The sequence below is a fragment of the Psammomys obesus genome, unplaced genomic scaffold (assembly GCF_907164565.1).
Source record: "Psammomys obesus unplaced genomic scaffold, mPsaObe1.curated_primary_1811, whole genome shotgun sequence".
NCBI lineage: Eukaryota > Metazoa > Chordata > Mammalia > Rodentia > Muridae > Psammomys > Psammomys obesus.
Genome location: NW_026596244.1, coordinates 3,065,241 through 3,078,369, shown reverse-complemented (window position 1 = coordinate 3,078,369; position 13,129 = coordinate 3,065,241).

Genomic DNA, 13,129 nt, shown 5'->3' with positions numbered 1-13,129 from the left:
TATCTATCTATCTATCTATCTATCTATCTATCTATCTATCTATCTATCTATCTATCTATCTCAAGTAGCCTAATTCATTGCAACTTTCCTGGAAACTAGGGACATTCCTCTCTAAACACAGGCCAAGAACCAATGAATAAAGCTGCAATGACTCCACTTCATATCTCAGGTTTCCTCAAATCTTTTCAAAGCACCAATGTATAATTACCTGTAACCACCTATTGAGAGCTTTACTTACCCCGTGTTTCACACCTGAAAACAATATGTCTGAAAGCTCTTATTCTTTCTTTAGTTCTGTTTCTTCCTTTCCTTTTATTTATTACCATGCTTCTTTCTGAAGCATTCCAACAGCTGACCAATGTTAGTTATTCAGAGACTGTGTCCATGTTTTGTCACTGGTCAGCTCCATTTTACGGCCTCCAGGACAATTCAAGGATGTGCTTGACTTGAGCAGCCATGCAATAAAAACACACACATGCAGATACACACACAGGAAAGAGTAGGATAGATTGGGTCCTCTCATGGGAAAGTCACAGAACTCCAGAACCAATGTATATTTATTATATATAGTGGAAGAGAAATATGTGGTTATTTCAGCAGAGCAAGAAGGATTAATTTTCATATATTGCTGATAGTCAGGTTTAGATAATCCCAGTAGAAGCAGGCTCTGTGGAGAACAGCCTTCAAGTCATAAATATCTAAATGAGAAAGCTGTGGTAGACATTTTCTGCGTGTCCTATCATCATTGACACATAACAGATGAAGGCTTTTCAACCCAGCTCAGCCTTATTCAGCTAGCAGCCTTTGCCATTCCTCAATTAGTTTGAAGCTATACAGTCCTTGACAAGCCTTGCTTATAGCAACAGCATGCATCCACTCAAGAATTCAGACATTTATAGCTGATTTCATTTCCCACAAAGAACAATAAGCAAAAAGAAAGAACATAGGTCTGTTTTTTTGTTATTCTGGGTACATGCGCACACATACACACCACACACACACACACACACACACACATGCACACACAAATCTTTACAATCAAATAACACCATGCATATGCCAAAGAAGATGATTAAAACAAAATATTTTTATTGTAGTCACTTTATAAAAATTATATACTATTGCCCAGAAGTGGCACCACTGCTGATACAAAACAGAAATTGATTGATATCAGGATATTCCTTGAATACAGTTGTAAAAACATCTGTAAAATTATATTGTATGTCAAGCTCAACAACTTAAAAAATATGGTGTGTGTAAGAAGGATTTATTTCCATGAATGGACCTTGGTTGGAGAATCAGTCTCAGAAAAGACCTCTGTGTCCAGATAATTTGCTCTCCTTGTGAAGCTCCTGTCCTCTCCAGGTCTTGCTAACTCCCTCTTCTTTCATATGATTCCTTGTACTCTGTCCATAGTTTGGTTATACGTCTCAGCATTTGCTTTGATACACTGTTGGGTAGAGTCTTTCAGAGTCCCTCTGTGGCAGGCTCCTGTCCTGTTTCTTGTTTCCTCCTTCTTCCAATGTCCATCCCATTTGTCTTTCTAAGTGAGGATTGATCATCTTACCGAAGGTCCTCCTAGAACCCTTGGTCAGTTGTTGCTCATGGCAGCTCAGTATCCAAGTGATTACCCTAATAAGGGGAAGAGGGGATGTCTCTGACATGAACTCAGTGGCTGGCTCTTTGACCACCCCACCCCCTCCTGCCCGATGGAGGAGCAGCCTTGCCAGGCCACAGAGGAGGACATTGCAGCTAGTCCTGATGAGACCTGATAAGGTACGGTAAGATGGAAGGGAGGAGGCCTTCCCCTATCAGTGGACAAGGAGAGGGTTATAGGAGATGAGGGAGGAAGGGTAGAATTGGTAGAGAATGAGGGAGGGGGCTACAGCTGGGATACAAAGCAAACAAAATGTAATTAATGTAAAAAGAAGGATTTATTAGAGATAAGCATGATTTTTTACATTGCTTTTCATTTTTATATTAATTACAGTTTATTCATTTTGTATCTCTGCTATTCACATCCATCATTCCCTCTGAGTCCTACCCTCCCTGCTTCATCTCCTCCCATGCCCTGCTCCAAGTCCACTGATACTGGAGGTCTTCCTCTCCCTCCATATGACCCTAGACATACTAAAATCTGTAGACCTAAAGAGCTAAGCAAGAAAGAGGACCCTGGATAAAATGACGAATCCTCACTCAGAAAGGCAAATGGGATGGACATTGGAAGAGGGAAAAATCAGGGAACAGGACAGAAGTTTACCACAGAGGGACTCTGAAAGACTCTATCCAATAGGGTATCAAAGCAGATGCTGAGACTCATAACCAAACTTTGGACAGAGTGCAGGGAATCTTATGAAAGAGGGGGGGGGGAGGATAGAAAGACCTGGAGGGTTCCCCTTTCTCCACTTCCTCTCCAGCATGTATTGTCACTTGAGTTTTGATCTTAGCCATTTTGATGGTTGTAAGGTGAAATCTCAGGGTCGTTTTGATTTGCATCTTCCTGATGACAAAGGACATTGAACATTTCTTTAAGTGATTCTCTGCCAGTCTATATTGCTCTATTGAGAATTCTCTGCTTAGCTCTGTACCTCATTTTTTCTTTTATATATTTATTTTTAAATATTAATTACAGTTTATTTACTTTGTATTCCATCTGTTGCTCCCTCTCTCCTTCCCTCCCAATCTCACCCTCCCTCCCTCATCTTCTTCTGGCCCCTCTCTAAATCCACTGATCAGGAAGGTCCTCCTCCCCTTCCATTTGATCCTAGCTTATCAGGTCTCTTCAGGGCTGGATACAATGTCCTCTTCTGTGGCTTAGCAAGGCTGCTCCTCCCTCAGGGGTAGGGGGACATCAAAGAGCCAGTCATTGAGTTCATGTAAGAGACAGTCCCTGTTCCCCTAACTAGGGAACCCACTTGGGTACTGAGCTGCAATGGGCTATATCTGGGCAGGGGTTCTAGGTTATATCCATTCATATCCTTGGTTGGAGTATAAGAATTAGAAAAGACTGCTGGGCCCAGATATATTTGGTCCTTGTGGAGCTCCTATCCTCTCCAGGTCATACTAACTCCCCCTTCTTTCCCTGCACCCTGCCCAAGGTTTGGTTATGAGTTGCAGCATCTGTTGTGATACACTGCTAGGTATAGTCTTGCAGGGGCCCTCTGTGGTAGGCTCCTGCCCTGTTACTTGTTTTCTCCTATTTCCAATGTCCATCCCATTTGTCTTTCTAAGTGAGGATTGATCATCTTACCCCAGATCCTCTTTCTTGTTTATCTTCTTTAGGTGTACAGATTTTAGTATATTTATTCTATCTTATAGGACTAGTACCCACTTATAAGTGAGCATATACCATGTGTGACACTCTGTTTCTGGGATACTTCACTCAGGATCATATTTTCTAGGTCCCACCATTTGTCTGCAAATTTCATGATTTCCTTGTTTTTAATTGCTGAGTAGTATTCCATTGTGTAAAAGTACCACAGTTTCTGTATCCACTCCTCAACTGAAGGACATCTGGGTTGTTTCCAGGTTCTGGCTATTATGAATAAAGCTGCTACAAACATGGTTGAGCAAATGTCCTTGTTATGTACTTGAGGATCTTTTGGATATATGCCTAGGAGTGATATCCCTGAATCTTGAGGAAGCACTATTCCTAATTGTCTGAGAAAGCACTAGATTGATTTCCAAAGTGGTTGTACAAGTTTACATTCCCTCTAGCAACTTTCTCCACAAACTCTACAGCATGTGTTGGCACTGGAATTTTTGATTTTAGCCATTCTGATGGGTGTCAGGTGAAATCTCAGGGTCATTTTGATTTGCTTCTTTCTAATGGCTAAGGATGCTCAGCATTTCTTTAAGGGTTTCTCTGCCATTCTGTATTCATCTACAGAGAATTCTCTGTTTAGCTCTATACACCCTTTTTTAATTGGCTTGCTTGATTTATTGCCTTTTAACTTCTTTAGTTCTTTATAAATTCTGGATATCAGCCCTATGTAAGATACAGGGTTGTTGAAGATCCTTTCCCAGTGTGTAGGCTGTCATTCTGATCTGAGGACAGTGCCCTTTGCTCTACAGAAGCTTCTCACTTTCATGAGGTCCCATTTATTGATTTTTGATCTTAGAGCTTGTGCTGTTGGTGTTCTGTTCAGGAATTTGTCTCCTGTGCCATTGGGGTTCTTTTCCACTTTTTTTTTTTTCTGATTTAGTGTGTCTGGCTTTATATTGAGGTCTTTGCTTCACTTGGACATTAGTTTTGTGCAGGGTGGTAAATATGGATCTATTTGCATTTTTCTACATGTAGACACCCAGTTAGACAAGCACCATTTGTTGAAGATGCTATCTTTTTTCCATTGTATGGTTTTGGCTTCTTTGTCAAAACTCAGGTATCCGTAGGTGTGTGGATTTATTTCTGGTTCTTCTATTCACAGTGTTGGTGGGAATGTAAACTTGTACAACCACTTTGGAAATCAATCTGGTGCTTTCTCTGACAATTAAGAATAGTGCTTCCTCAAGATCCAGCTATACCACTCCTAGACATATATCCAAAAGATGTTCAAGTACACAAGGACATTTGTTCAACCATGTTCATAGTAGGTTTATTCATAATAGCGAGAATCTGGAAACAACCCAAACGTCCCTCAGTTGAGGAATGGATACAGAAATTGTTATACATTTACATAATGGAATACTACTCAGCAATTACAAACAAGGAAATCATGAAATTTGTAAGCAAATGGTGGGAAATAGAAGAGATCACCCTGAGTGAGGTATCCCAGAATCAGAACGACATACATGGTATATACTCATTTATCAGTGGATACTAGACATATAATATAGAATAAACCTACAAAAATCTGTACACCTAAAGAAGCTAAGCAAGAAGGAGGACCCTTGGTAAGATGATCAATCCTCACTCAGAAAGACAAACAGGATGGACATTGGAAGAAGGAGATAACAGGAAACAGGGCAGGAACCTACCATATAGGGCCTCTTAAAGCCTGTACCCAGGAGTGTATCAAAGCAGATACTGAGACTCATAACCAAACTTTGGGCAGAAAATGCAGGGAATCTTATAAAAGAATGGGGAGAGAGTAAGACCTGGAGAGGACAGTAGCACCACAAGGAGAGCAACAGAACAAAAATATTTGAGCTCAGGGGTATTTTCTGAGACTCTACCAACCAACTATGGTCCATTCATGGATATAACCTAGAAGCCCTGCTCAGATGTAGCCAATAGCAGCTCAGTATCGAAGTGGGATCCCAGTAAGGGGAACAGGGATTGTCTCTGACATGATCTCAGTGGCTCACTCTTTGATCTCCTCATCCTGATGGCAGAGCAACCTTCCCAAGCCACAGAGGAAGACAATGCAGTCATTCCTTATGAGATCTGATAGGGAAGCACGATTTTTAATATTTAAAAATCAAGTAGTGCGATTAATGAAAGACTAAATAAGAAAAATCAATGTATATCAAGATATGCAGAAAATAATTAACAAATTGTATTGATTCATGATCAAAGCTCTCAAGTAAGAATGGAAGAGAATATCAATTTTTTAAAGAACATTTATGAAAACTATTCAGATTATCTTTTTTCTAAATGATTTTTGCTGTTTTTATTATTATAAAAATTTTAAATCCTTCAAAAATGAAGGTGACTGTTTATTATTATTTATTATAATTTATTCAATTTGTATTTAGGCTGTGCCCCTCTCCCTCATCTTCTCCTAATTCCACTCTCCCTCCCTCTTCCTCCCTTATACCCCTCCCCTAGTCCACTGGTAGAGGAGTCCTTCTCCCCTTCTGTCTGACCCTAGTCTATCCGGACTCATTAGGACTGGTTGCATTGTCTTCCTCTGTGGCTTCATGGTGACAAACTATAAATTTTCTCATCAATATCAGAAACAAGGCGGGAATATTTTTTCTCACCACTCTTTACAATTGTATCCTAAAATAAATGGTAAGCAAGGAAAAATAGATACATAGACTGTGAAAGAAAATACCAAAATTCTTTGTCCACAGTTAGGGGAAATCTAAGCGAACACACACACACACACACACACACACACACACACACACACACACTTGCACACACCTTTTAGAAAATGCTATATTTTTTATTTAACTTTTATTAATTACACTTTATTCATTTTGTATCCCCCATAAGCCCCTTCCTCCTCCTCTCCCGGTCCCACCCTCCCCCCTCCTTCTACATGCATGCCCCTCCCCAAGTCCACTGATAGGGGAGGTCCTCCTCTCCTTCTTTATGATCTTAGTCCATCAGTTCTCATCAGAAGTGGCTGCATTGTCAGGGTTCTAGGTGATCTCCATGAATAGTCCTTGGTTAGAGTATGAGTCTCTGGGAAGCTCCCTGTGTTCAAATTATCTTGTTCTGTTGCTCTCCTTGTGGAGGTCCTGTCCTCTCCAGCTCTTACTATTTCCCACTCCCAGAAGCAAAAAGACACACACAGTATATACTCACTCATATAAACATACAATATAGAATAAACCCACTAAAATCTGTACATCTAAACATACTAAGCAAAAGAGAGGACCCTAACTAAAATGTTCAATCCCCATCCTGAAAGGCAAAGAGGATGGACATCAGAAGAAAAAGAAAACAGGAAACAACCTAGGAACCCACTACAGAGGGCCTCTGAAAGCCAGAAGAAGAAAACAGGAAACAACCTCGGAATCTGCCACAGAGGGCCTCTGAAAGCCTCTGCCATGCAGACTGTGAAAGCAGATGCTGAGCCTGATGGCCAACTGATGGGCAGAGTGAATGGAAAATGCTATATTAATAGACTTCTTCATGCATTACTGAAATAAAAAATCAGACCGTGAAATCAAAACCTAAACACGATTTACATAAGCATCATAAAGTCATTGTTTTGTAAGTAAATCTCTAATATCTTAAACAGAAGAATTATAATATTAATATAAGACAGAACAGAATTGGAGCAATAATCTCGTTTTGTGTAGGCAAACACAAAATTGTCAAGAAGTCAGGTATTCCCAATATGATTTGTAGATTAAATGAAATCTAATGTAAATCCTCTCAAGTATCCATGTATGCTGTCAAATTGAAATTAAATTCATATGAAAGTGAGGTCTGAGAATAGTAACTTATGTAATGCTGATAGAAAGAGAGAGAGAGAGAAAGAGTGAAAGGGAGAGAAAGAGATAAAATTAGTTAAAACATTTATAGTTCATAAGATCACGTTTATGCAAAGCTACATGAATCAAGTCAAAGTATTGGTGAAAAATGGTCCATAGTTCACTGGAGGAAAATAGCCCCTGGCTCTTCCATTTTTTCTTTCCATTTTGCCCTATTCCCTACATTTTGCAAGATGATCTATAGAATGCTCAATTTGTTAATGGAAATTCAGTAGGAATTTATTCCTTGGTGGTTTGACAAGGTGCATGTGTGCAGTCACATCTGACCAATGCAAAATAAAATATCTCTAGTCCCAAATGAGCACAGCACTAATCTATGGGCATAAACATATTTATTTAGAAAGCTGTTTGGCAGGCACTTCGTGTCTGTATAGCAGAGCAACATCAGTGATTTCCAACTAGAAATCATGAGCTTGTCAGCCATGGTTTTCAACTGGGATTAAAGTACTGGAAGTGATTTCCCTTTTATGGAGTGGCCACCACATTCAGTTAACCCCATAACAGACTTTCCACCATAATACTGGGGAACATATTTTCCTGTTGGGTCAGTTGTGTTACACATAGGGTCTCCAACTGAGTGAACTCAGTGATAACAGGCTCTCCAAGAACCCTGCACTGCATATACAGAACTGCCAGTGCTAGCCAGCAGAGAGGAGACTTTCATAACTATCTTTTGCCCTGTGAGCAATGCATGGCAACTTCAGCAATAATGTCTCTCTACATAGTTGTGGTAGAGAGTTCACAGCAGTGGCAATTGTACACATTCTGTTTTGCGAGTGGAGGGAATATAGTGGTGCTTTAAAAAATTGTTTGGTTTGTGGAATATCAGTCTCTTACCACCTTGAAAAAATTTCTAGGATATTCAAATGAAAGAGACATAAATATTTCAAAACTCAGAATAAAAACTATCTCTTTAATCAATTTGATATTCAGCAATATACTGCTATATATATTTATTATTTGATTTTTATGGTGATTCACACTGCAAGTATCACTGCTGACTGAAAGGCTTTCAGTTGGCTTATCAGACTCATTTTCAATGTTCAGTATGTTAATTTGTAATAAAAATGACCCTCATATCCTCATGTTTGACTAAGTGTTCCACTGTTGGTGGAATTATTTGGGGTAGATTGGAAGGGGTGGCAGTGGAGTTGTGTATTTGGAGGCTGGCTTTGAGGTCTCAAAAATCTGATGCCATCCAACTACACTCTCTGTTTCCTGCCTGTGGAACAACGTATGAGCACTCAGCTTTTTGCAAAGCCATCAAGGACTTTAACTCTCGGAAACCCTAAGCTTAACTAAAAACTTGTATAAATTCATCCAATCATGATATCTCTCTGAGCAATACAAATTTTTTCTATACTGATGATTTTACTTTCAAATTAAATTTCTATTTCCTTAGATGTATTATTCTATAAATAGTTCTTCCTTGCACATTATTATTATTCATAAAGATGTGGCTAGAAGTATTTAGGTATAATTAATAACATGTTTCTAGTTTGAAGGTAGGTAATAAATTTTATATCAAAGAAAAATTTTGAAGTTTAGTTCTCACACTTTAAGCATCAATCAAATAAGCTTGGATTTAAATCAATATAAATCACTGCAGGTTTTGGAATGATAATATTCTGTGTATATCTATATTCTTGTTTGTATTAGAACTTCTAAATATACAATAAATACACTTTAAAGATGATGTGTGCACTGAGGTAGAGAAGATTATAATTGCTTTTCAATTATATAGTGAATGTTATTTTTTTAATCAAATGGCTACCTGCCACAATATAGTTTAAAAAAAAAATAAAGCTTAACGCTAGTTTATTTTATTAGAAAATGATAGGTTGAAATAAAAGGTTCCCTTATAATTTTTTATCTTCATATTCTTACTTGAGGTTTTATTAGTCTATATTTTTTATAAATGGAATATATTTTTCTTTCTTGTATTTATGTCTATTTTAAAAGTGTTGCTTTGGAGAATAATAACTTGATCTATATCTCTAATGATGTTACTATTAATATATCTATTGGTCAAGTTCATAAAGATATTACCATCCCCATCAGTGTTGCTAAGTCAAGTATGGTTTTGATAAATTCTGTGAGAATTTATTTTACATTCATTAATTCAACAAACCATGAAAGTATGATAATTTTACAGCATAGCTCCATATTCTATATGTAATATGCCCAACATAATGTGAAAATTCTCTATTACACATTGTTGAAAAACACAGAGAGAAATTTATGCAGATGTACATAGATAAACACCATATGTAAGATGTGGAAATAAATGTGACAAAACTAAAACAGAGGGGATTATAAGAAATTTTCGTGAGACATAGTTTTTTTAATTCTTTATTAATTACACATTATTCACCTTGTATCCCCCCTGTGGTTCCCTCCCTCCTCCCGTCCCAATCCCTCCCTTCCTCTCCCCTCTGAACTCATGCCCTTCCCCAAGTCCACTGATATGGGAGGTCTTCTTTTCCTTCCTTCTGATCCTAGTCAATTAGGCATGAGACCTATTTTACAACAGGTATTTCTTGAGTTTTTTTTTTTTAATAGAAAAATGGAAATTTATTGGGGCATAAGTATTTGCCCTATCAGTTCCTGTTGTGTCTGGGAGATATTCTTTACTGGGTAACAACCATCTCTTGGTCTTACACTCTTTCCTCATCCTCTTCAGCAAAGTTTTTTGAGTCCTATGGGGAGGGATTTGATGAAGACACCTAATTTAGGACCCCAAAATCTCTTTTTCTGTGCATTTTGTCTACCAATATACTGTGGCAGAGAGCTTCTCTGATGATGGCTGAATGAGAAACTGATAGATGGGTATAGCAGAATTTCATTAGGAGTCATTTTATTGATATGTTTCTTCAGCAGAACAATTGTACTGCTCTTTCCCTAGGACCATGACCTACCTAGTGCTATATTATAACCCAAATGGTTTGTAGTTGGGTTGATGTTTACCTTTGTTCTTTCTTGCTGTGATGAACACTGGTCACTAGGAGTAAAGGTTCTACATAGTACCAGCTTGACTTCTATGTGTTCAATGAATTGTATAATTGTTGTATTCTGAAGTAGGATTTTATGATCAGTTTATGGAGAGAAACCAATAAGACTGGAAATAGATTGATATGCTTAAGGGTTTTTGTGGAGCCCCGTTGGCCAATACCTAAATTAGAGATAGCCCGTTCGAGTAAATTAGAGATAGCCCATTTCAGTTGGTGACAAGAGATGTCCTGTTGAGACTATGTCTTCCTCATTTTGGGGTGACAATGTTCATATTTCTTTCACATATGTATGTATGTCATGAAGTTTCCACTCTGGTAGGTTTCCATATGTGTTGGCTACTCCTGTGTCTGCTTGCCATAAACTTCAGTTATCTGAAAATAGGATATAAATGTCGTTTTTCTTTCCTCAGACGAAGGGATGAAATGACAGCCATTTCATCCAAGGCTTTCTATTTCTTTCTGAATTACTGCTGACAGGTCCAACTAAACTGTTTGGCCTAGCCTTCTTTCCAAGCTGACTGATTCAAACTGACATCTCTTGGCTTCTGACTGCATTGCTCTGTATTGCCTCAAACTAATTCTGGCAATATGATTTAATCATCTGCCTCCTTCTCATTCCCTGTCTCATTCTGTTTTTACCTGTGTCTAGCTTGTCTGAAAGCTGTATCTCTAAAGCTTTCCCAATAAGAAGCTCTTGCTTAAAAAGTAATTTCAAATACAAACAACCCCCCACTCTGTCCTACTTTTATGTAGCCTCTTTTTTTTTTGTCCTGTTCTCCTGAGAGTTTGATATATCCTATCTCTGACTCAGTCTGTCTAATTTTTCTTTGAGTCATTACTTTGTCTGCCTCTCAATTAGACATTACTTTCAAACATGGCTGCTTTCTTTTATAACCTAAACTTACATTCATTGTTTGCGATTGAGAGTGTCTACTAAGAGCATCTCAGTATTCCAGCCAGCTCATACTGTAATCCAAAGCATGTCTGCAATTCAGTCAGATCACGTACACCTAGAAGGTCTTTGGATGTTATCCCTTGCCAGAGCAGCCGTGTTGCTGGATTCAAATTTCTCTGCAGAGAGAATCTCAATTGAAGCAGCATTCCAAAAAGATATAGCTACAGGACATTTTCTTGAAAATTGATATGTGGGGGACAGTCTAACTCATTAGGGTTAGTGCCATTCTTATTCTGACTCCCTTCAGTGATTCATTATAATGTGGAAGTATAAATGTAAGCCCTCCTTCACCAGTTTGCTTTTGGCGATGGTATTTCATCACAGTAATAATCAACCTAATTAGGACAGCATATGAGACCCCAGATGGCCATTACTGCTAGCTGTCCTTTTCTGCTTTGTCTCCCTTATTCACCTCTTTCATACATCTTTCTGTTTGGTCCTACAATTCTAGTCTCCTCCCATCTTTCACTTTAGGTATATATTCTGTTTTCCTTCTTTGGAAGATCTCCACCTCCCTCCTAGTAATTTACTCAGTGCTGATCCTCTGTGATTATTCAGAGTTTTGTGGCTATTGAAGGCTTAACTGCTCTCATGCACAAATAAGAGAATGTGTACCATATTTGTCTTTTGGGGTAAAAGTTACTTCATACAGGGTGATTTTTTTTTTTATTTCTAGATAAACCCATTTACCTGCAACTCTTACAATGTACTCTTTATTTTAACTCTAAATAATATTTCGTTGCATAAATGAATGACATTTGTATTTTCTATTTATCTTTTGTTGGCCATTTTGGCTTGTTCCAATTTTGGTTATATTCGGATATAGCTGAGTGTTCCCCGTGCTCTACACCCTGGACATCAGGAGCCATCATTTGTTTAATTGACTTTGATAATTCATACGTAAAGAAAGATACTTTGACTTCCTGCTTTCTTATTTGTAGTCACTTGATCTCATTCAGTTGTCCTATTGCTCTAGCTAAGACTCCAAGCACTGTACAAATAGGTATAGAGAAACTGGAGAATCCTGCCTGTCTCAAATTTTAGATAGTATATATGTATATATACTATCTATCTATCTATCTATCTATCTATCTATCTATCTATCTATCTATCTATCTATACTAGATAGTAGATAGTAGGTAGTCTATGTGTTAGCAGTGGGGTTGCAGTAATTCGTCTTTATTAAGTTGAGACACGGCCGCTGTATCCTTAATCTCCCCAGGAAATTTATCATGAAGAAATGTTATATTATGTCAAAGGCAATCTTTTATACACCCGATGCAATGATCATGTGGTCTTCATTTTTCAGTCTGTTTATACTATAAATTACATTTATCACTTCATGTGTGTTGAGCCATCCCTGCATCTCTGGGTTAAAACCTACTTGACCATATTTAATTGGGGGGGGGGGTTAGAGTATGATTGCAAGTATTTTATTGGAAATTTTGTAGCAATGTTTGGGAATTGCCCTGTAATTCACTTTCTCATTTTGGTCTTTAGGTGGTTTAGGTGTCATAGTAACTGGCTTTGCAAAGAGAATTAAGCAATGTTTCTTTTGTCTTTATTTTGTGGAATAATTTGAGAAGTATTGCTTTAATTTCTTTTGAAATCTTGGTGAATTTTGCAATAATAACTTCTGGCCTTGGGATTCTTTTAGTTGATAAATATTTAACTACTGCTTTTATTTTATTAGTGGTTATAAGTTGGTTCAAATTTCTTATGGGTGCCTGATTAATTTTGGTAGCTAATATCTATCAAGAACATTGTCAATTATTTTTTTTTTTAGATTATCCAGTTTTTTGGCGTAAAGGCTTTGTTTTTGTTTGTTTTGTTTTTTCTTTTTAATACATATATAATATATATTATAATATATTACAGTTAATTCACTTTGCATTTTGGTCATAGTCCCCTACCTCATCTCCTCCTAATCTCACCCTCATTCCCTCTTCCTCCCTTATCTCTCTCCCCTGGTACACTAATAGTGGAGGTC